Below are 24,587 nucleotides of genomic sequence, written 5' to 3'. Positions count from 1 at the left end.
GCTGATAACATTACATTAGCATAAGATACGACGTAATCACCAACTTCAAACATTACACAACTGTCCCACACGTCGCTTTTATAATTTCCGACAAATTAAACAGAACATGGTGACGTCCGTCCGTGTTACATTAGCATTTTTATTAGCTTATCAGTCCGGTTACGCTTTTTCCCTGAAGAAAAAAAAACCGACCACCCACTTCCCGACCAACAGGATGAGGTTTTCCGGCCAAAATTTCAGCACCTTTTCCCCATCCGACACACAAAGTGGCTTCCCCCCTTTTGCCTAATTCCGATGCACTTGCATCACTCGGTTAAGCTTAATTACGTTTTTCGTAGACTGCTTTCCTCGTGGCGTTAAAAGCTGGAGTAAAAAGTTTTGCCCGGGCTTTCCTTCCTGTCTTTGCTCGGAGTGCTCAGAGACGTCATCCTGAAAATAAGCCGAGAGTAAAGTTTTGTCAGTCTTTTTTTGACGATGGGTTGGAAAAGCGAGGGCTCTTCCACTTTTTTTTGCGGGGGGGGGGGGAAGTTGATCTATCCTTTTAGGAAGCATCAGACTTGGTAGACACATCTTTTCCAGACAAGTTTTGATTTCAAAGTGTTTGTCGGATCCAGACAGTTCGGAAACTTATGGCAAAACTTGGTATTTTAAACTTTATTGAAAATTATTTCGAATTTGATTGTTTTAACAAAAACCGAGTTTTCAATTTCAAACATTTTACCCAACCGAGTAATTCCGGGAACGACATCGCTCGAAACCATAAAAACTTAATTGCATTACAGTTGCTGCACCTACCGGAAGCCACTCTCGGCCGGGATTTGCAGGGGGAGTATCTTGTTCACCAGCGAGCCATCATCGCCAACAGATTTTCGACGCGGATCGTAAACACTGACCAGCTGAACAGATTTGAAGATGGTAAATTGAATTAATTCTGACAGGAGTGGAAAATTTAAGCTTCCATGCGATGGAGTTAAAAATGATTTATTTTAAACTTATTTTTTTTTTGTTTCGTATCGAGGGGCAGTTTAGTTAAGGTCGTACCATGGCATTTGAACACTTTGTTCGTGGTTCCCATTTTCATGAACGCTTGTTCACGATTTTGAGAACTTTTTTTTTCTCCGTGTAGGTTGGTCCAAAAACCGTCAAACTGCAAGCGAAATTTATTTGAGTATACCGTGGAGATTTTCCCTTGTCCCATTAAAAAAGTTGGGCGTCAACATTTTTTGTCCTTCAAATACATTTTCTTGCCTCTGGTGGACGGCTGTCATGGTGGTGAGAATCTGGTTCAGGTGAAATCGGTTCTATTCCCAATTACAAATTGTTTGGCAACTTATGCTTACACAATCATTACTTTACATGGTGAAATCCAGTCTGCAATTCGCTATAATAACCGTCTCCAAACGAAGCGAGGTTGGTCCAAAATAGGAACATTTGTCATACCAATAAGTCCTCATGAACTGTCACACAATTGATTGTTTGTCAATAACATAATATTACAACTTCTATCAAGTATATTTACGTACATGATAACTAAAAGGTGGGCTCTTAATACCTTCCACCAGAATCATTCATGAAGCTGTAATGACCAATCAACCGCGAGGGAATCATTCCGCTAATTCTCCGGACTCGCCAGTCTGCCCAACTCATCAATTTCTCACCTCCAAGACCATGCATCACGCGCCGTCTAGTCCGGTGGTTAAGCCTTGCTCTCAACTTCCAGCAGCCTCCCTCTAATGATGATGGATTAAGTGGTCCACCCAGCTGTCACAGTTATAATCCGTTGAGACGGGTCTGGAACTGGGAACTTTTGCTCATATAATTCTGCGGTAATTCCTCGCACAGTTTTGACAGGTTTCAGACTCGGCGTTGATCTGTCTGGAAGGATTTGATTACACCGGGATGGGGGGAAACCTCTCAAGAAATCGTCATGTAATCATGAACGTGTTGTTTACAGCTGGATGCCTCCGCTGGACAAGCTGGAACTGATCAATCAGTGACAAAGACGATATCATCGTTATAGTTATCACGAACCTTTTCTGTATTCGATATCAAGTGATTCATTTGATCAGCAAGAGATTCTGCAGATTCTGCAGTAGTGTCGACCTGGACGACAATTTCTTCACACCACCGCTTGAAACTTGTTGTTTACCGGCAGGTAATACCCCGCGAGGAAAACATCCAACGCGGCAGGGATTTGTTTACTGCCGCTTGATTGATGAGGCCATGTTCACCAACACCTAGCAAACCAACGATTACGTTCGTATTAGTGTGCGACTAATTGTCGGAGCCGCCGGTCATTCGGTCGGTGTTGTTTTTGTGCAACAAAGCAAATGTTATCGCACACTCGCGCCCTATACAGTTGTTGTTGTTGTTCCAGGAAATGATAAAATCAATCAGCTTGGCACCACTGCCGGCTGTGTAATGTCGGTACACCAACCAGGGAGCGCAGCTATTCCGAATCAGCGCGGGTCGGTAAATTGTTTGGTCAACTGATGGGCAATAGATGCTGCGTTGGAGAGTGTGCAACATTGTTGTTGACGCCTTTGTTGAACAGCAGCAGTTTTGGTAATTTTTTCAACCTGCATTTCATTTTTGTGAAAAATCCTTTCAAAAACATAGATTTAACATTTCGAACCAGTTCCACACAAAAATCGAGTTAAAATGCTGGTGGATTTTAAAAAATAATCATCTGAACAAATGCTATCGAAAACAAAACAAAAAATGAGAATGACAAAAATGACAAAAATGACAAAAATGACAAAAATGACAAAAATGACAAAAATGACAAAAATGACAAAAATGACAAAAATGACAAAAATGACAAAAATGACAAAAATGACAAAAATGACAAAAATGACAAAAATGACAAAAATGACAAAAATGACAAAAATGACAAAAATGACAAAAATTACAAAAATTACAAAAATTACAAAAATTACAAAAATTACAAAAATTACAAAAATTACAAAAATGACAAAAATGACAAAAATGACAAAAATGACAAAAATGACAAAATGACAAAAATGACAAAAATGACAAAAATGACAAAAATGACAAAAATGACAAAAATGACAAAAATGACAAAAATGACAAAAATGACAAAAATGACAAAAATGACAAAAATGACAAAAATGACAAAAATGACAAAAATGACAAAAATGACAAAAATGACAAAAATGACAAAAATGACAAAAATGACAAAAATGACAAAAATGACAAAAATGACAAAAATGACAAAAATGACAAAAATGACAAAAATGACAAAAATGACAAAAATGACAAAAAAGACAAAAAAGACAAAAATTACAAAAATTACAAAAATTACAAAAATTACAAAAATTACAAAAATTACAAAAATTACAAAAATTACAAAAATTACAAAAATTACAAAAATTACAAAAATTACAAAAATTACAAAAAATACAAAAATTACAAAAATTACAAAAAATACAAAAATTACAAAAATTACAAAAATTACAAAAATTACAAAAATTACAAAAATTACAAAAATTACAAAAATTACAAAAATTACAAAAATTACAAAAATTACAAAAATTGCAAAAATTACAAAAATTACAAAAATTACAAAAATTACAAAAATTACAAAAATTACAAAAATTACAAAAATTACAAAAATTACAAAAATTACAAAAATTACAAAAATTACAAAAATTACAAAAATTACAAAAATTACAAAAATTACAAAAATTACAAAAATTACAAAAATTACAAAAATTACAAAAATTACAAAAATTACAAAAATTACAAAAAATACAAAAAATACAAATATAACAAAAATTACAAAAATCGGGAGTTTTTTTTGAAAGGGTCCAATAAACTAAATTTCCAGTTTTTGCTTTTTGGGTGTTTTTGAAACCGCCTAGAGTCAGGGGTATCAAAAAACCACCAAAAAGCAAAAACTGAAAATTTGGTTTATGGGACCTTTTCAAAAAAAAAAATTTCAGAAATGAAACAACTGACAAAAATGATTAAAAATTATTTTAAATAATAAAAATGTTGTTTACAAAATTTACAAAAACTATAAAATTTATAAAATTTACAAAATTCACAAAATTTACAAAATTTGCTAAATTATGATGCGTTGGAATACAAGAAATGTTCTCAATTTCGCTTGTCTTCACCTATAAAGTGGTGCCCCACAACTGCTTATGTTAAGATTTAGACAGACATTCACGAGATACTCTCGAAACAAACTAGTTTCCCACCTCGTCTCGCGTAGCTCACCACCGGCAAAGTTGTATAAAGTCTAAAACTTTTGCATCGAATTTTACAACTTTACTAATTAAATTTCCTCTTAATCAAGTTGCTTATTCCGAGCAAAAAGACCTCGACGACCCCCTTTCTTGCCTCTCCCCGGACCTCATCCCACAAAAAAAAACTTCTCTTCCATCAGCTCTAAAGAACGAGTCGAGTAGTGTGCTGTGCCTCGTCGTGATTAATTGCAGCTAGGCCGGGCTGATGCTGCTGCTGCTGGAAGAGCACAAGTGGAAGAAATTTAGTTCCCGTCCAAGAGTCAGGAGAATGCTCCACACCGGTAAAGTGCCTTGCTTTGAACGCCCACCAGGTCCCCCCCCATTTGCCAAGGAAGGGGAAAATCCGGGGAAAAACCACTGACGCGCGCTCACAGGATTTACCGCCCCGGATCACGCACCCCGGCGTAAATCTGCAAGCAGGCAAGCAGGAAACCTTGGTTGGTTGGCTTCGAGATTTCGAAGAGCAGCAGCGCTAATTTTTGGCTTTTTCCGAACAGGGGGTGGCTTCTCTCTGATGGGGCGAGTGACTGGCGAGGAAAAGCGATAAAGTGCAGTCCTTGATTGCAGCGATTTAATTTTTTGTTGTTGTTGTAATTTTGCTTTCAGTACTCGTTTTTCGTGCCTGAATTGTAACAAAATCCCTTAAATACATATTTTGCTTCGAAGTTCTTTACAATTTAAAATTTGATTCTTTACAAATTGACATTTTTTCTCTGTATTACATGTCATGAACGAAACAGTTTCTGATTATTGGAAGGGTTATACGAATTATTCTAGATTTGTGTTCTTCCTTCCACTCTAAAGTCAATTTAAAAAAAAAAAAACAAACTACAAGCAAACCATAACTGGGTGTAATAAAAAGACCAATATCACCAAAGTGGATAAAACATTCCGAGGGGCAAACAGCCGCATTGAGACAAATAACGGCAAGCAGCTATTGCTTCTAGCTGCCACTGCTGCTGCTGATGAAACTTTGTAGAGCATGTAATTCAGCAGCACCCGGCAAATAAGCCATCATCGTGTGGAAGGGATGCACCACACCAGTTCGTCCGCATGTAAGATTGGGAAAAAGTAAATAAAAACTGCTCTGCTCGCGAAGAAAAACCCAAAACTTCTGAACTCGTTACACTTACTGACTTCTGAAAGAGCCCCGGAGCAGTAATAGCTACATCCAGCAGTGGTTTGCCAGTGCTTAGTCAATACCCGGAGCTAGAAGTGGAACTACACAAAACACTGCTGTCGAAGTTTTGTGCGATGTGTACTCTATGGCTGAAGCTGCTATTGGCTGAAGTCTCAGCAGAGCAAGTTCACCAGACCATGCGTCATTCTGTAATAGAGGGGAAACTTGCGGCTTCTTCGACGACTTTGTTTGGTGTGGCTTTGATGGCTCTCTAAGCTATAATAGAAGCCTTTGACATTTGGGAAACTTGGAGTGGTAGACCTCTACAAGAGATTCTACAATATTCCATAAAAAATCCACAAAAAAGACAAATTCAACAACTTTTTTTAACAAACATTTTCATGTTACCTTCAGTTCAACTGAAAGAAGCAAAAGTGACAACCTTCCCAAAACTCCGTCGCCACAAACCGGATGAGGAAGCAACAATGGCTTCAACGAATTTTTCGTCTGATGGCCTAGAGACCAAACCTCTACTCTATACTCCATTCACCAGAATTATCTATTTGACGGGATCCGCACACTAACGACAAGGTCTGCGCGTGAGTTGCCGCGCTGACGAAGGGGATTTTTGTTGCTGTTCTTCTTTTTCCTTCCTTTTACTATGCCAAAAAACATGGCGGCGGCTTTGGCAACGCCGCGAGACTCAGTCATTTTGGAAATGATTATTACAGACATCGGAGCGTGGCGGAAGCTTCAGCTGGTAGTCACCCGGGCCAGATTTGACGACGACGACGACGACCACATCATAATAGTAGGCGATAGATCTCTAAAACGTTGTTTATTGTTGCGTCATCACCATCATCATCATCGCCACCACCAAAACCACCACCACGCAAGCGATATCAATTGTCAGCTGTCACAGTTTTTGTCCAAAGAGTCTCGTCTGCACTGTTCAATAACTAAGTTTCATTCATAGCAATTTCATTTATTTTGTCTCGTTTGAGGTGATCAATTCGAACAACATTTATTTGTTAAAAAACTTTAATTCTTCTGATTTTTTTTTCTTTTTCATACTTAACATTTGAGCAGTTTTCTAACCTAAAAGAAATCTCTCGCGATTTAAAATTTGTATTTTTATGGTACTTCTTCCATTGATTCCTTATGCACAAATAAGCCATTTTGCATTATTGCTTTCTCCGTACATGCCTCCATAATAAGTCAGGGGCTAAGTCACACAAAAGTGTTTTGCAAATATTTGCCAGAAATTAAAATTATTTTTCATAAGCAGGACTATTTAGAAAAAAAAAACATTGCACTAAAAAAATACTTTTAATTGCAAATTTGATTAAAAAACAATAATGATATGTTCGGACCCCTGACTGGGCAAACGAAAAACTCAAAGTTTGTTTATATTTTTTTTTTTCATATTTGGCTGTTTTTTTAAAATTTATCTTGTAACCTGATTTTTGCTCACTCCTTCGACTTTGGCCAGGACCAAAAGGCAAATAATTTTGCTATATATGTGGAATAGGCTTATTACGTTTCGAAAAATAGTGATTTTTAAGGTTGTTATTCGATAAATTTATCGTCGATAATATTATCGTCTAACGATAACCATTATCGTTATCGTCGGGACGAAAACGATAATCTATCGTCATCGTTGTTGTTATTTCGATAATTCCATCGGCGATAATCTTATCGTCGCTAATGGACGATAACTCATTTTTAAAAAATCTTTCTAAAATCGACTTAATTCAACCAACTCATGTAACAGTGTCAATGCTTTCACTGAGAATATATTTTTTGAAAATGTAGTAAGTTTCAAAGTATAAATACTCAAAATTGTTCACAAAATACCGTATTTTCTCGATAGCTCTCAAATTTTCATAATTTGCAATATGGGTATCAATCGTTGTAAAATTGTGTATGCTTTTTTACTTTATTAGAAGTTTTTTATGGAAAGTACAAAAAAAAACAAAAATTAGGAGAAAGTGGGGCAAGTGTAACAAGCTAAGGAAATGCTCGTTATAACCCATTAAAAACGTGAAAAATTTGTCGGATTTTTTTTATAATCATCTTATTCCAGGTCTTGACTAAGTCTTTGATGGAACAGGTTTTTAAAAAATCCAGTTTTTGACTGTAAAAAACTAATTTTAAAATTTTTGATTTTCCGTGCGTTCTACTCAACTAGTGGGGCAAGACGAACAACCCGTTGGGGCAAGAGGAACAATGCATGAAACAACATGCTAATTTGCTAACAATTGAACTGTTATCACTTAGATACATCAGATTACAATGTATTTGAAACGTTTCTTTCATTTTTAGATTAAAAAATAATATTTTACTAAAAAATTTATCGTTTTTACAAAAAAAGAATTATTACTGAGATGATAAATACTAAATTTTCATGATATCACTTTATTTTGTTTGGAATTTTTTTGTTAACAATTATTTATCAGTTTTTAAGTACTTTTAAGTATTTCTTTCCCAATAAAATGTGTTGTTGCAGCAATTCGTATTTTTTTCCATACTAAAAATCTATATGGTACACTTGCCCCACCTGAACAAGATTTTTTTAAAGCTCTCAACAAAAATAACCAAAAGTTAAATCATACTTTATAATAGGTGCAAGTCATTGGTAGGGACACTACTGATCTAGGAAAAATTTCATTATGATAAAATGAGCCTTGAAACGAACCCTAAGCCTTATTTTGTAATTTCCAAATATTATAAGAAAACAAAGGATTTGAAAAAAACTTCATTAAATCTTATGCTCCGTGGCGTTTACATCGTTTTGACGGTTATGTGGTAGTAGAATCAGCTAATTGCATTGCTAGCAACAATTCCTCATATTGGAAATAATCAAAATTGTAAAAATTACGGCCGTACGAGCGATTGTTCCTCTTGCCCCATATGGTCGTCTTGCCCCACCTTCCCCTATCGTATTTTTCGAAAATACTGACATTTTCAAAATTTGCTACCGAATTATACCGAAATGTTATATGCTTTTCCACTTTATTAGAGTTTTTTTCCGAAAAAAAATTAAGATTTTCTCAAAATACCGTTTTTAAAATACTCAAATTTTCAAAGCATACAATATTATAAGTATGCGAAATTTTGCATGCATCAACATTCGTATTGCAAATGATAGAAATTTAAATATTTAAAAAAAGTTTACGATATTTTGTAAAAATTTAAGTGATTTACAAAAAATGTGGTAAAGTTAAAAATGCATTAAAAATTAAAAATTTTTTTTTAAAAAAATGAGTATTTCATCAACAAAAAAAAACCAGAATAAAATGATAATGCATACCAAATTTTGATTTCATATGATTTTTTTTTGTTTTTTAACAACAAAAACTCTATTAAAGTAAAAATGCATACTAAATTTCGCTTCGTTTGATACCAATATTGCAAATATTTTCCAAAAAACTCTAATACAGCAAAAAAGTATATAAAAAAATTCGCTTCGATTTTTTTTAAATGAAATTTTGGTATTACCGTAAAAACATTATATTTTGTTAAAATTTTAACCAAAAAATAATACTTATAAATCAATACGCATAATAAATTTCGATATAAATTTTGTTTTTTTTTTAAAGTCGATTTTAGAAAAATATTTAAAAAGAGTTAGTTGTAAAATTAAATTTGCATTTGAATTTCTTTGAATTTTGAGTAATGATCCGAATTTTTATTTTTTATGGTTAAACTTGCTGAAAAAAATATTTTTTAAATGAAGAAAGCTCGAACGGCATATTTGATAAAATGTTTTCTCGAAGTTCATTTTTTTCTTAAATCAGGCTATGTTCAAAGGTTTATAAGGCTCTCTATAATTGATTTGTGATGTTTTATAAAAAAGAAATCCTAAAAAATTCTGTCAACGTTTTAGAAACATTATATAAATGTTTGAAAAATTGGAATAACTCACTGAATTAGTTTATCATTTCTAATTCCAATAACTCCCTAAAATTATTTTTAGGAAGCTCACAAATTGTCAAATAACTTCTCATGTTACCTTGAAAAATTACAAATTTGTTCTTCACAGAAATTGCTTGAAAAATCTTAATTTTTATTTCAAAATCTAAATTTTTATTTCTGCTCAAGCTTGAAAAAATATACTAATTCATTGAAATAAATCATTCAACATAAAAAAAACAACTCTTGTTTTCATGATATCATGATCAAAAATATTCGTCAAGGGCTGGTAATGCCTCGTGGAGCTCAAAGCTCCCAAAAAGAAATCATTTATAAATTTTAATGTTCGTATTTTTTGATTAAATTTATTTTATTGCTACCTATGATTTAAACTTAATTTTTATTTTGTTAAGAATGTTTTTTTTCTCGTGTTTAGAATGTTATTTGATGTATTTTTTTTATTTGATTCTTAAGGATAAAGGCACTCTTATCTCATTCGTTTTTTAATTTACAACCTGACCCTCAATCTTATGCCTTTTTGTGTTTTTTTAAATATTATTTTTTCGGTAGCTTTTGGGTTTTAGCCTGTTTTTTTTTTACATTTTGTTAAACAATCATACAATTATCTTGAAATTGAAACAATTTGTGTTTAATCACAGTCTGAGTTATTAAACGATAAAAACTACGTTTCAGCTAGTTCTTGACACGAAATGAAATTTCAAAACTATGAGCAAATTACAAGAAACTAGTCAGGCTATCACATAATATCTCTTTAAAATATCAATTTTAACATGAATTCGTTAAATAATAAATTATCTAAATTTCTATTTTTTTTTTTTCAAAATGTTATACAAATTCCTATTCTTTACTGTGTCCAATCCCAATTCCAGAATGTGGTTTCGATTGACGAATCACGAAAAAGTCACCCCAAGTTGTCATGTCTCGCTCTCTCTCTCTCTTCATTGATTGGTGACAATTATTTTTAGTATAGTGCCACAGTGATGATGATGGTCGCTTGATAGATCTGTGTGTGCGTTTCTAGGGGAAATAGAAAAGGCATTAGTGTGAATGTTTTTGTCTATATAGATTTTATGGTGACAATATAATTGGATACGGTCTGATACGATGGCGAAATCGACGACAGGTTCATTCTGCAAACTTTGTGATCAATTTTGTTAGATTTGTTAGATTGAACAAATGATTCAAAATTTGTTGATCTTAAAAATTTCCCCAGCTGTTTCACACAATTCTGTCGTTTGAAACAATCTCACCTTGTTCAAAAGCACCCAACTTTAAACTTCAACTACTCTTCATTCCGCTTAGAGACCTCTCGAAATTGGCTGCAAATGTTGCAGCTAGATCTGCACCAGACTGTGAAACGACGCTGAGAACGAATGCCACCCTGGCAGCTTCACAGAAAGTTCTACGTGCCGCAGGCAGCTTTCGATTTAATCAACTCCGATGTCATTCGATCTCTTCAAAATATTGATTGCTTGCCAGAGCTATTCCAACTGTGGGGTCCATTTTCCGAGACTTCTTTGCAAACGACCTGTCTTAATTTGAATATAAATAATTTATGTTGATTAAATCGAAGCAGCACTGTACTACACTGCTCCTAAACTAGTAAGGCTTCAGCAGAACAAACCCCTCAGCGTCGAAGAAGTTGCTCGTCCTCAGACTGCAACACGAGACTTTCAAGTTGAGCTCGAGAGCTGCATCCAAAGCTTTTGCTCTGGAACAGCACCAGAGGATAAATTAATTGCTTCATTATGACAACAGTTCCCCAGAGTTTGGGCGGGCTCCAAAATGCTCCTCCACCTTTGGGCGGAAGGGTTCCCAGGGTGTGAAAGATTCTCCGCTCAAGTAAATTGAGTGCAGGGATTTCGTGTTGTCGTTTCTGTTGTTGTTGTTGCTGCTGCTGCTGCTGCAACTGCAGCACAGTTTCAAAGTGTTTATAATACTTTATGTACGGCATAGTGTTTAAAGTCAACTAGGAAAAGTCAATTATGCTGTAGCATTCTGGTTTGTTGTGCGCTTTGCTGTTGGCGTAAACTTGAAACTTTAAATTATCTCTCTGCGTTGATGGCGAATTAATCGGGGTTTGCTTTCGCTTCGCCGAGCTTTGTTGTCAGGTAATTTTATCGCTAAATAATGGACGATAATGAGCTGGGAAGATGTTGTTCGTTTTTGTGTTTCACTTAAGGTCAGAGAACTTTTAGTAGACTGCATTATAATAAACTTAGTCGAGATCTGTTTTTTTGCTGGATTGGGGTGAATTGAGACAATTTTCTTAAAAGTGATACTGACCATTATGTTGATTGGTTGAATCCCGACTTTAAATCACTAACAGTAAAATTCCCAGAAAGTCTTTAATTAGTTTTCAAAAGGTCCTAAGCACAAGTTGTAAACAAAGCCGTTTTTATTTCGGTTTTTAATCAATTTACGATTTATCTAATTTAAAAATGCTCGTCCTTTATACACTCAGAGGAAAAAATCAAACAAGTGTCCAAGGTCGCAATGGCTGTTACAACGTATTGCAAACTAACCTGAAATAAGTATTTTTCATTTTTTTATTTTTAAAGTTTTTAAGTCTTTTGCTTTACAGTTAAGGATAGATATAATCTAGTACCGGAGATTTAGTTCTAAAAATAAAATAAAATTGAGATTATTTGGAAAGAAATCAAAATTGAACAAAATTGAAAATGATAACTTAATTCAAATTTGCTATCAAGATTTTTTTTATATAATGCTGAGAAAATTTTCTTATTTTTTTTTTTGTTGAACAGACTGCCGAAGATAAGTAAACTGTCCATGATCGCATGAATGTCCCATATGCATTTTCATCGTTTTTGAGTTAATAATGCAGTTTGGTTCAAAATCGTGTGCTCTTTCAGAAAAGCCTATAACATCCAGTACTTTGTTCTAGAAATCAGGAGGAAATCCAGTTTTTTCACGAAAATTTAACACGTTTCCTTATGTATGGGACAAACTTCAAAAGCGTTTTTCTCAGCTTGCTGCTTTTGCATATGGGACATTTATGCGAACATGGACAGTAAAGCCCTTGCAAGTTTTTTTAAAATAGTTCTCAGTCCTAATTTTAAACTCATCGCAAGTTTCTGAAATTTTGGTTCCATTTTCAATGTTGAAAAAAAAGTTTGTTTTTGTAAAATTTTCTAATAATGAAAATAATTTCGAAATTAAGTTCAAGATACATATTTTTGAATATTTTCATGCCTATTTTGCATGTAAAAACTATTGATGCAAAATAACTTTTTTTAACATAATTTCACCCAAATTAAAAATACAAAATTCAAATCTCGAAAAATGTGGATAATTTTATAAAATTTCTCTGTATATATATTTTTTTTACTTAGAGCAAAATAGTAGATTAAGATTATCTTTAACAAAATGAAATTCAGCGATGCGTCGATATTCGAAAACGTACAGAAAAAAGAAACTTATTCATTTTTTTTATAATTGAAACTCAAAATTACAAGAAAACAATAATTTTATAAAATGCATGTAAAAACGCATAAAACTCAAATTTTACAAGGGTTATATTTGAAATTCTCAGAATTAACTTTCTTGTGTAAATCTTTTATTAACTGCTTTATACTAATTTTATCTTTTTCCTTTTTCTCTTTTTCAGGTAAGATGTGTTACAAGGACTGATCATTATCTAGAAGATTTATATCAGGTTTTGTGTACCAAAAATAAAACCTCATAAAAATTGGCTTGGAACGTATATTTTTGCGGTCAGATTTTTCCTTTTAGTAAGTCAACACCGCCATTTTGGCCGCCATCTTGGATCTTAATATTATAAATCATGTTCTAAGGCATGTTTGGGATTTATATTCAAGCTCAACAATCAAAAACAAGATGACGAAATAGTAGTTTTTGCGATCCCGCTGTGAAACTGTCAACTTTTCCTGATCTTCTGGAGAAACGAAACGTCCTACTTTTAACTACCAAAAAAACAGATTTGAAAATTAATACCTTTTAATACCAGTGCCGAAAAGTCCTATTTTTCAGCACTGAGACTTGTATAATTATCATTTTTCAATATTATTATGTTTTGAACGATGAATTTCTTAACACATGAATGTTCGACATAAAATTCCATTCAAAAAGCGTTTTTCGGAATTGCAAAAAATATTGTAAGCAACTCGTTGCACAAATTGATTTTTTCAGCACTCGTCGTATTTATCCAACTCGGTAAAACTCGTTGGATAAATGTGAACTCGTGCTGAAAAAATCTTGTTTTGAAACTTGTTGCATAAACTAATTTTATGAAACAAGTTGCAGAAAGACTTTTTTTCAGCACGAGTCGTACATTCATCCAACGAGTTTTACCGAGTTGGATAAATACGACGAGTGCTGAAAAAATCAATTTTTGCAACAAGTTGCTTACAACAATTTTTGCAATTCCAAAAAACGCTTCTTACATGCAATTTTATGTCAAACATCCAAGTGTTTAGTAAATTAACCGTTTTTTTAAACTTTCAAAACAAAAAATATTGAAAAATGTGACTTTTCGATTTTAGTGCTGAAAAGTTCAAGTTTTCAGCACTCATTTCAGTACTGAAAAGTAGATCTTTTCGGCACTAGTATTTAAAGGTATTAATTTTCCATTCCATTATTTTTAGTAGGGAAAAGTAGGCCGTTTCGTTTCACCAGAAGGACAAAAATGTTTCACAGGGGAATCGCAAAAAAAATCGTAGTTCGATTATCCGAAGTGAAATTTTCCAATGCCTTCGGTTAATCGAGTCTGGACTGTATTAAGTTTATTTTTTTTTTCATAACTTATTTTTATTAGGTCCTTTTAGGTGCTGTGACCAGGTTAGGACCGAGGGTCAATTGTATTAAGTTTAGTGCATGTTTAGATCCATTTTTTACAAACATACGAAACGAAATTTTACTCCCAGAATTAAGCGCGAGACAGTTCATTAAAAAAAACCCTCTTATAAAATGGTCGATACTGGGAATCGATCCCGACACCTTTAAATTACCAATTTAGACCCTTTACAGTATCGGTTACCACGACTCGATAAGTAATAAAAACTTATGTTGTAATGAAGAAATAAACACATTTACTAATAAAATATAAAATTAACAAGACAGTTCCCGAGAAACAGTTCCGGTGCCCCTCCCGAAAACCTCCGATTCCGTTGAACTCCCTAACCATTCGCGCGACGCCACCGCCGGTCACCGTACAGCCAGGGGGTGGGCGCTGGGATGGGAAAACTCGCCGCCTCCTCCTCGCCCTCTCCCACTTCCCGCAAGCAAAGAAGAGTGTTTTGATGAAATTCCCTTTCTCCGGATTGTGCGGTTGTGTGCGTGAGTGAGAGGAATGGTTGGTTAGTGGAGAGAGAGGGAGAGATAAATTAAATTGAGAGAGAGTGTTGAATGCGTTGGTGTTGGTGTGTTTTGGTTTCTCGCGCACGAGAGTGTGACGTCCTCAAAGAATGATTGAATTTTTACGGCTTCTTGCAATTTTTTGTCATGTTGTGTACGATTTTTGAGAGAGAGCGGGAGAGATTGGGTGTCGTCGGCGAATGTGTCTCTCTCTCGCGAGAGAGGGGGACTTGGCAGACTCTCGACCCGTCTCGTCGGTGAACTCTCGTCAGTTCAGTTTTGTACCTACGGTTGATAACATACCACCCGAAAGGTTCGAGAACGCAGCAGGTTCTCTGGTCGGAACCGTAGTCTACACCGGCTGAGTCACTCGGGTTTCTGGAAAGGTTTCCTGCGCCACGCGACCACATTCCAGAGCGATTCGGGAAGTTACGGGGGTCGTAGATTCAGTCGTAGTAGATCTCGTGATCTCGTTTGTTGTGTCCTGAACGAATCGTCGCGTAGCGCGTAGTCCTGGTTCGCTGAATCATCCCGTTTCGTGTCGTGGAAAACCGTGTTCCAAGTGTGTGTGTGTGTTGGTGTCGTGACTACCACCCCAAGTGTTGTTGTTCCTTCGAATCTCCGGTACACCACCCCCACCGAAACCAAGAGGGTGTAGATTCGCGCTGCTGTGTGCGCTAGTCGACGGTTCGTACAGCTGTGTGAGTTCGCGAAGCTCGTAGAACGCGCGTCCGTGTAGTTGTGTAGCTATACCGGAAAGCTGCTGCTGCTGCTCTCCCCTGCCCGAAGAAGATATCTAGAGACACCAGTCGAGAGCGACCGACAACCTCCACAAACTGCTGCTGCGTGTGTACATCGGGCGCGGTGAAGAAGTGTGTGAAGATTTGGAGAGCTATTGCGACCAGCAGGCTCCTATTGCACACTCCTTAGGCGTGGACCGACGACGTAGTCTCGGTTCTTTTTCGCGAAACGGCTGCTACCGTGTCCGCCTGGTACCACATCCTCCGCACTGCCTCCGCCGAATACCTACAGTTTTCGTGTGAGTTCCGTGTGTTTTTCCGGCGAAAGTGTGTGACAACAACGCCCCAACGAAAAATAGCCATTCCGGTGTAGTGTCTTCCTCGAGGCGGTAGTGCTGTAGTCTGTGTTCTCATATAGTGTGTTCTTCCTCCCTTTCCGTGCATGTTCTGAAGTCTCGACACCCAGCAAGGTGTGTTGATCCAGCAGTGTTGTCGTACGCACACGTACGCATCGTGCTTAAGCCGGCTGGCAGTGTTGTGTGTGCGGTTTTCGCTGTTCCGGAACCACCGTGTGTGCCAACATCTGGTTAACCGTGAAAATTGGATTATATTACCATAGTGCTGCTGCTGCTGCTGCTCCCGGATCGATAGCTCATTAAGAAGTCGACTCGTCGGACCCTGACGATCGCCGCTGATCCAGTCGACTAAGCTCGTGCAAAGTAAGTTCTGGTCGTCACCACCGGGTTCAACCATTATCGGACTCGATGAAACGTGATTCCAGACGGCGGCGGAGCCGCTGTCCATTGCGTGTCCGCCCGTCCCGAAATCACTCAACCGAAACCTTCTGCTTTCGCAATTATACTCATCATCTTGAGATGTGCGGACCGGCGCTCTCGTGTGGTAATGAGTGCTGGAGCAATCGTCTGCGGTGTCTGGAATGTGCATTAAAAATGGCGACAACACTCCAGACGGTCGTGTGCAGAAACGTCCGTACTTGGGTCTGCGCCGTGTGTGTTTCTAGTTGGGGCCAGGGCAAAAATAATTAACAACTTCCGTTTTTGGGCTTCGCCTAGCTTCTAGGGTTCTGCTTTTGGACACCACCACCACCACCAGCGGCCGACTTTCTCTGTAGCTCGCTGATGGTTGGGGGGGGTTCCGGGTTTTTCCTTCTTTTTCTCGCTCACCGTCGTCGTGACTGCTGCTGCACTTGATGGCTCGGAAGAAGAGTTGAGCGACGACGACGACGAGCAGCGGTTTTTTGGACTGCGTGGCAACAAATCGCCTCTTCGCCTGCAGCAGCAAGCCGGACCGGATGACGTGACGGTATTAGGGTTGATGGATGTTTTCGAAAGTCTTTGTTACCTGTGGGTTGGGAATTTGCACGGTTTGGACCGGATTCTGACGAAATCTGAAGGAACATTGAGGTCTCGCATGACCTCACATGATTGGATTGAAGAATCGTTATGTCGGGTGTATGACAACATTTAGAAAAATTCGTTCCGAAATCATCAACAGGTCACGTTAATGTAACGTAACATGGTCTAGCGTAAATTTTCAAAAAATTGTGTCTAAGAGTCCACTAAAACCAACTAATTCCGACATTTACTAGTGCTTCCTAATTATGGGGGGTATATTTTGGATCTACTTAGATTATTTTTAAATTCTTCGGGATCAAGTGCAACAAAAATCATCGAAATCTGCCGAAAATTGGTCAATATACATTAACATTGCTAGACGACCTTAAGGTGAAAAAATAGTCATCGGTACTTTCAAATGTGTCTTATAGGAAAATTTTTCAGCTTTCCAATGCTTCTAAGAGCGAAATGTTTCATCGAGACATTTCTGAGATGTGCAAAAAAATTTGCAAAATAAGCCAAGAAACAACTTTGTAGAAGGTCGTTTAACATTTTAAAACATAAATTTTAACATGGGTTTTTAATATGTGGGATTTATTCAGTAATAAACCGTATTAAAATATACTTCAACATGAATCGACAGATTACTAAATAATGTGTTTGCCCAAATTCTAGCCGTCCACCCTAATTTTGCTGATACAACCGAATTTTTTGCAGGTTTGCGTTTGTTAACGGTATTAAATAATAGATTTTTATGAATAAATATGATATTTCCTTAACATTAACTAGTTGTATGGATGAAATTAAACTATCACAGTAAAAAAAATCATGGTAAAATTTCATCTAAAAAGGAGTACATCTTTTATGTCAGAAAAAAGCTTTAATTTGATCTCTAAATCAAACCATCCACATTAACGACCCCCGGGTCTTTTGTGGTCTCTATTGCAAGTTTCTGCTCGAACCTAGGAGTCCGAAGGCTTGAATGGGGAGAGCACCCAAACCTCTTTTACCCCAAGGAACCTTCCACCCCAGTGTTTGAACTGACGACCTTTGGATTGTGAGTCCAACCGCCGCCAGCGATTCCATCGGAGTAGGCTTGGTTTGGTGTATTGTTTGTACTTATGGCATGGAGACGACTCCTACACATAAAATGACTTAACGGCCTAACAACCAAGGCCGGGACCGACATTTTACTTCCTCATCCGATGGAAGGTTGCAGCAGATGGGAATCGAACCCAGAATCATCCGCTTACAAAGCGGACAGCGTAACCATTCGGCCACGCACTGCCACTGTGTAAATTTACATCTGGAAGACGCTAGGCAAAAATATATGTAAACCCAAAAAAATATCAATCTGGCGATAGTTATATCTAGCTTACTAAGTCCGCGCCCCATCCCGCACGGCCAACTCGCCGCTGTGAAAACTGGACGATCAAAGCCAATGTACCTCTACGCATCTCGTATATCGTATATGTACCCTATAGGGACGTGGCGTTACATCGTGCTGCCATCTGATTTTTGTAAGTGCAAGAGTGGAAAAGTGCTGAGTCATCGTCTAAAAATAGACGGCGTCCTATCTCGCCCAGCAAAATGAAGTCGATAAAGTAGTCGGTTTCGATGGAGAAAAAGTGGAAAACGTGGTCTAAAAATAGCGACGCCATCCCCCTATATGCAGTAAATACAGTATACAATGCACGGAACACATCGAGCTACATTGGCTTTAACCGTCCAATTGCCACAGTGGCGAGATGGCCTTGCGGGTTGGGGCGCGGACTTAGTAAGCTTGATATAACTATCGACGGTTTGATATTTTTTTTGGGATTACAGATATTTTTTCCCTAGCGTCTGCCAGATGTAAATTTACATATTATTAGAGGTAAAATTATAGCTTTTTTCTGACATAAAAGATGTACTCCTTTTAAGATGAAATTTTACCATGATTTTTTTTACTGTGTACAAACTACTGTGGAAAGTTACAGTAGAAATACTTTTCATGAGTAAGCAAAGATTTTTTTTTTCTTTATTTGTATGAAATGATCAAGGAATCAGCAATATTATAGAAGTATTATCAATTTTATCTTTTTTAATTACGTATTATAATTGTCTTGTTTTTCGTTTAAATTGTTTGGAGTGAAAGTTGCTGTTTGATTTTTTTAGTTAAAATAACACTTTATTTTTGTTCAATCAAAAAAAAAAATGGGACGGTGTTTACATAATTCTGACCTCACGAATTTTATTGTTACTTTTAAATGCTTTTTCAACAAAGAAACATTTAAGAAAATTTTATTTTTATTTTATGCTTATGAAAATATCACTTTTGAAGCTTGCAACAGTAATTTGTGCAAATTTTCGATTTGAAATCATGTTTTGTGTCCAAGTTCCTGGTTCACGTTTATTAAAGGAAATATCATATTTATTAATAAAAAATCCAATAATACCTTAACAATCTCACACATGCAAAAAATTCGGTTGTATCAGCTAAATCAAAGCAGATGGCTGATATTTGTACACAAAGATTATGAATTCTGGCTTTTGTGTCATTTTGTATTTTGAAAAACTACCAAAAATTTTTTAGATGTAGAACTTTTGTTTTGGGCTGCATGAGCTTAAAAGTTTAACTAAGAATTGAATATATAAAAAGAGTGAAGATTGAAACATTGCGTGGCTATTGTTCAAAATGACGTAGTTATAAAGATATTGATTCAGTTTGGATTTGAGATCGTGCATAACCGACCCTTTGAATTTGAAATCACCCCCTCCCCATTTCCCTTGCGTAGCTTTTTCCATAAAAAAATCAAATTTTTGTTTCGAGCCTGGTTTTTCCCAGCTCCCCTCCCCCTCCTCTACTCCCCTAAAAAGTGATTTATTCACGAGCCCTTATGAGTTTCAAAACTACTTCTTTTTAAAAGTTTGTCAATATAATATAATTTTTCATACAAATTTGGCACCTGTCCATATAAAAATGATAAATAAAAATTCAAAAATCTGTATCTTTTGAAGGAATTTTTTGATCGATTTGACGTCTTCGGGAAAGTTGTAGGTATGGATAAGGACTACACTGAAAAAATAATACACGGTAAACAAAATTTCGCGATTTTTTATTTCACTTTTTGTCACTAAAACTTGATTTGCAAAAAGACACTATTTTTTTTTTTTTTTTCATTTTCTTCTATGTTTTAGGGGACATAAAAGGCCAACTTTTCAGAAATTTCCAGAACGAGTTATGAATTTTTGAATTAATAATGATTTAAAAAAAATCGAAATTTTGGTCGCAAAAAATTCAACTTCATTTTTCGATGTAAAATTTGCAATCAAAAAGTATTCTGGTGAATTTTCGATAAAGTGCACCGTTTTCAAGTTAAAGCCATTTTTAGGTCACTTTTTTGAGAATAGTCCCAGTTTTTATTTTTTTTTTAAATTACTGCACTTGTTTGCCCACTTAAAAAAAATTGTTTTGACTGAGAAAATTCTCTTTTTTTTCTTTTTTGAACTTTGCTGATACGACCTTTAGTTTCTGAGATATTACCGCAAAGGTTTAAAAACAGGAAAATTGATGTTTTCTAAGTCTCACCCAAACAACCCACCATTTTGTAATGTCGATATCTCAGCAACTAATGGTCCGATTTTCAATAAGAAAATATGAAATATTCGGGAAATTTTCCGATCTTTTCGAAAACAATATTTTGAAATTTTTTAAAATAAGACTTACATTTCTAAATGGCCAATCATTCAATATTACCCCCACTAGAGTACTTTTTGATTGTACATCTTTTACATCAAAAAATGAAGTTGAAAAATTTTTGCGATCAATATTTTGACTTTTAGAAAAATCAGTATTGATTCAAAAATTTATAACTCGGTCAAAGATTTTTTGCACAACCTGAAAGATTCTGAAAAGTTGGCATTTAATGTCCCTTCTTTGGGCATACCGAAAGCACCAACAAAGTTTCAACCGGATTAAAGTACAAAAAAAAATAAAAAAATGCCGATTTTGTAGAGAATTGCTCACATTAAGCAAATTGCTCAAAAGGAAATGAAATAGCAAGTTATTAATAAAAACTTTGCAAAATAAGCTGTTTTAAAGTAAAATTCTGTAAGCAATGTATGTGAATAGTACCCAAACCTTGTCCTGCAAAAAATACGAGAATTTCCTCTAATTCACAACCCTCAAATCTCAACACTACTAAGTTCGATCGTTATAGTGTCTGCCGCATATCCTTCGTCACCAGACCCATTATCCCGGTTTCTCTAACCACGTGTGCAAGCTGTATACCCTTTCGCTGTCGGGTGGTAATCCATTTTCCTGCCATAAGGAAGCAGACGTTGTCGCCCTGTTCTCTATCCAGATCGATAAACTCTGTTGTCTGTTGTTACACAGAAAATATTGTTGAAATTTCTGATTTGAGATTTTGATGTAAAATTTTTAACATAAATAGAACTCATTTAAGTTGTTTTTTTATTGCTTATATTAATTATATTGATTCCGAACTTATATTGAAAATCTTATCACATTTAATGATTTTATCTAATAAAAATCCACATTCTCAATGTAACATTATCATTCATTTTTTTTAACTGTGTTTCATTCAAATTTTAACACAACTACCAGAAAGCCTGGGGTCAAGCCCCGTCTTACATCCATGGGAAAACTAACACCCCCTCCCACAGAGTGAGTGCACCCCGCGTGCGAGTTTTTGTCAATTTTCCAGCAAAACCAACCGCATGGCGGCGCCGCACACTTTTCCGACCTGGCCATTTTTCCGGCCAATGTTGACTCAACGCGCTTCGTGGAAACAGATTCGCCGCGGGCAACAATTTTCCAACCAGAGCAAAAGTTTTCGAGCCTCAGTCCGAGACAGAAAGCAAACGCGACACGCCAAACGTGCAAATTTTCGGCATGTTTATCAATTTTGTGTCGTGCTGGGTGTAATTTCAGATGTTTTGTTGTTTTTTTTCTTCTAGGGTACACTTGACATTCGTCACGTTGAAGTAACCGCTTTTGGGTGATTTTGAAAGCCGAGTTTGGAGGTTGTTACGGGTTACTTTGGGGGCAATTTTTTTTTGTGGAAAATGGCGACATGGTAACTATTTCCCTCGGTGTTCATGGTGTAATCGAATACTTGCTATGTTTGTTTTTTTTTTGCAGGATTATTGTGATAACGGTTTGTGTTTAATGTGAAAAAGACTTGTGATGGCGGTTCAAGTACTTTCACACGGTTTACGTCAAATAGTGGCTTGGCCATCAACATTAGACAAAACATTCTGGGCTTATTGATTGTAATTGTAGTTGGACTTAACAACTCAAACAACGAATATGAATCAATGAGACTAAAAACTATTAGCAAAAACGGTTGTCTAAAAACATGATGGAATTTATTGTATAGTACTAACGCTATTCTCCAAAAAAAAAAAAAAACAACAACAACATAAAAATGCAAATCAAACCAAAGCCAAAATTAAATTAAAGCTTTGAAGCAGACTCGACTTGTTTAAACTATTTCGATTTTGATAAATATTTCGACACTAATGCTACAGATTTTTTTTAAAATTGGTTTTTCGGAAAATTGTTCAGTAATTAACTCATTTAGACTGATTTTTATTTTGGATGTACAACTGAAGAACTTAAGTTCTAGAGAATTTATGTGTGACTCAACCTCGCCTCTAACTGTGTATCGATCTCAAAATTTGGCACCAATCGATTTTCAAACTAGTTTTCGATTCGAAATACGACGTGTTATTTTTCAGAAAATCTTTGGTTTGATGATTTCGATTGTTTCTTTTGACTTTGCCTATGTTTTCAAAAAAAAAGTATTTTACTTGGGTTAAATTAGGCTTGCTTTTCACTAATATTCCATTTTTTTTAAATTAGTATTTAGTAATCATTCATACATATTTGTTTTTTTCTAATGTAGAAGAAATAGATCCATTTTGGTCACCCTAAGCATTTTGATCTATACTTGTAACTTCTGGAGTTTGCCGCTATTTTTTGTTTGAGCTATTTATCACTTTGCAATAGTCAAAAACACTTTATGAAAGCTGTAATCATGATCAAAGTTCTGTTAAGCCGATAAATGGGCAGAGAAAGGCTTTTCCGATATTTGCTTCCAATATTAAGAATTTGTAAAAAGCTCTAAAGTGCATTACTTGATTCAAACATAAAAGAAACGTTATACAATGCTTGGGTTAGTTTTCAAAAGGTCCTAAGCGCCATTTGTAAACAAGCCATTTCTCGGAAAAATCTCTTTCAATTTAGCAATACAAATGAAAAATGCTTTAGATTGTTATCTGCCCGTCCTTTAAATGCTCTTTACGGAAACATTGAAAACTTGCTTTGTTTTACAGAAAACATCAAATAAGTGTCGGACATGCTAAATTTTTTTTTCATATAGCTCTGAAATTTCACAAAAAGCATTTTTTTAATTGGTCAATCATGCTAAAATTATTATAACGCAGGAAAATCAGGGTGACCACTCAAATTCCATTTTCAAATTCCCGACTTTTTCCCGACTTTTTTCCAAACTTTTCCAGAATGCTCAAATAATAGGCATTTCTTATCTAAAGAATGATTTCAAACAAAAAACTTTCTAAAAGAACAGTCAATATTAACCAGCGAAAAAAAAATCACAATGAATTAAAAAAATTCCAAATATAGGCGAAACGAAACTATTGGCACTACGCCCCTCGGGGCATGGCCTTCCTCTAACGTGGGATTTCTGCTCCAGCGCCTCTGACGAGACAAGAGAAACCGGGACCGACGTTTTACTTCACCATCCGATAGAAGCTCAGTGGATAAGTGCATCTCCAGCGCTGGGTGCAAACATCGAAGCAAAGCTAATTTGCACCCGACGTCAACCCCATCGCGGTACCTGTCTCGGTAGCAAATTTGCTCTCAGTTCTTCGGGATTTCACTTTGCTACCCGGTAATCAGTCTGTTTGCTACCGCTTCAAATGGAATTATGCACGGAAAAATCGAATCAAGCACGGAAAAAAAATTAAAAAATTAAAAAATTTCAAAAATTTAAAAAATTTCAAAAATTTCAAAAATTTAAAAAAATTTAAAAATTTTAAAAATTTCAAAAATTTCAAAAATTTAAAAAATTTCAAAAATTTCAAAAATTTTAAAAATTTCAAAAATTTCAAAAATTTTAAAAAATTTAAAAATTTTAAAAAATTTAAAAATTTTAAAAATTTCAAAAATTTCAAAAATTTCAAAAATTTCAAAAATTTCAAAAATTTCAAAAATTTCAAAAATTTCAAAAATTTCAAAAATTTCAAAAATTTCAAAAATTTCAAAAATTTTAAAAATTTCAAAAATTTCAAAAATTTCAAAAATTTCAAAAATTTCAAAAATTTCAAAAATTTCAAAAATTTCAAAAATTTTAAAAATTTTAAAAATTTCAAAAGTTTCAAAAGTTTCAAAAGTTTCAAAAATTTCAAAAATTTCAAAAATTTCAAAAATTTCAAAAAATTGAAAAATTTGAACATATATTATTTATTGATACAAATAATTTTTAAAAAATTTCAAATATTTCAAAAATTTAAAAAATTTCAAAAAAATTAAAAATTTAAAGATTTCAAAAATTTCAAAAATATCAAAAATTTTAAAAATTTGAACATATATTATTTATTGATTCAAATAATTTTTAAATTTATAAATTTTTGAATTTTTGAATTTTTGAAATTTTGAATTTTTAAATTTTTGAATTTTTGATTTTTTGAATTTTTAAATTTTTGAATTTTTAAAATTTTGAAATTTTAAATTTTTAAATTTTTGAATTTTTGATTTTTTGAATTTTTAAATTTTTGAATTTTTAAATTTTTGAATTTT

General features: G+C 34.9%; 1 protein-coding gene across 11 annotated transcripts in view; it reads left to right on the top strand.

Annotated features, from left to right (window-relative positions):
- The window catches only part of LOC120413476 (protein alan shepard), a 334,433-nt gene that overhangs the window by 143,435 nt on the left and 166,411 nt on the right, over window positions 1-24,587 (top strand). Inside the window, exon 1 of one of the 11 annotated variants that reach the window (XM_039574325.2) lies at window positions 15,003-16,123. The exons of the other annotated variants lie outside the window; for them this stretch is intronic. The gene's annotated coding sequence lies outside the window, so the exon portion shown is untranslated. Of the gene's footprint in view, window positions 1-15,002; window positions 16,124-24,587 lie in introns of those variants that run through there. 11 annotated transcript variants of the gene reach the window in all.

Source organism: Culex pipiens, chromosome 3, assembly GCF_016801865.2.
Source record: "Culex pipiens pallens isolate TS chromosome 3, TS_CPP_V2, whole genome shotgun sequence".
NCBI classification, from domain to species: domain Eukaryota; kingdom Metazoa; phylum Arthropoda; class Insecta; order Diptera; family Culicidae; genus Culex; species Culex pipiens.
This window is presented reverse-complemented; position numbering and strand designations above follow the sequence as displayed.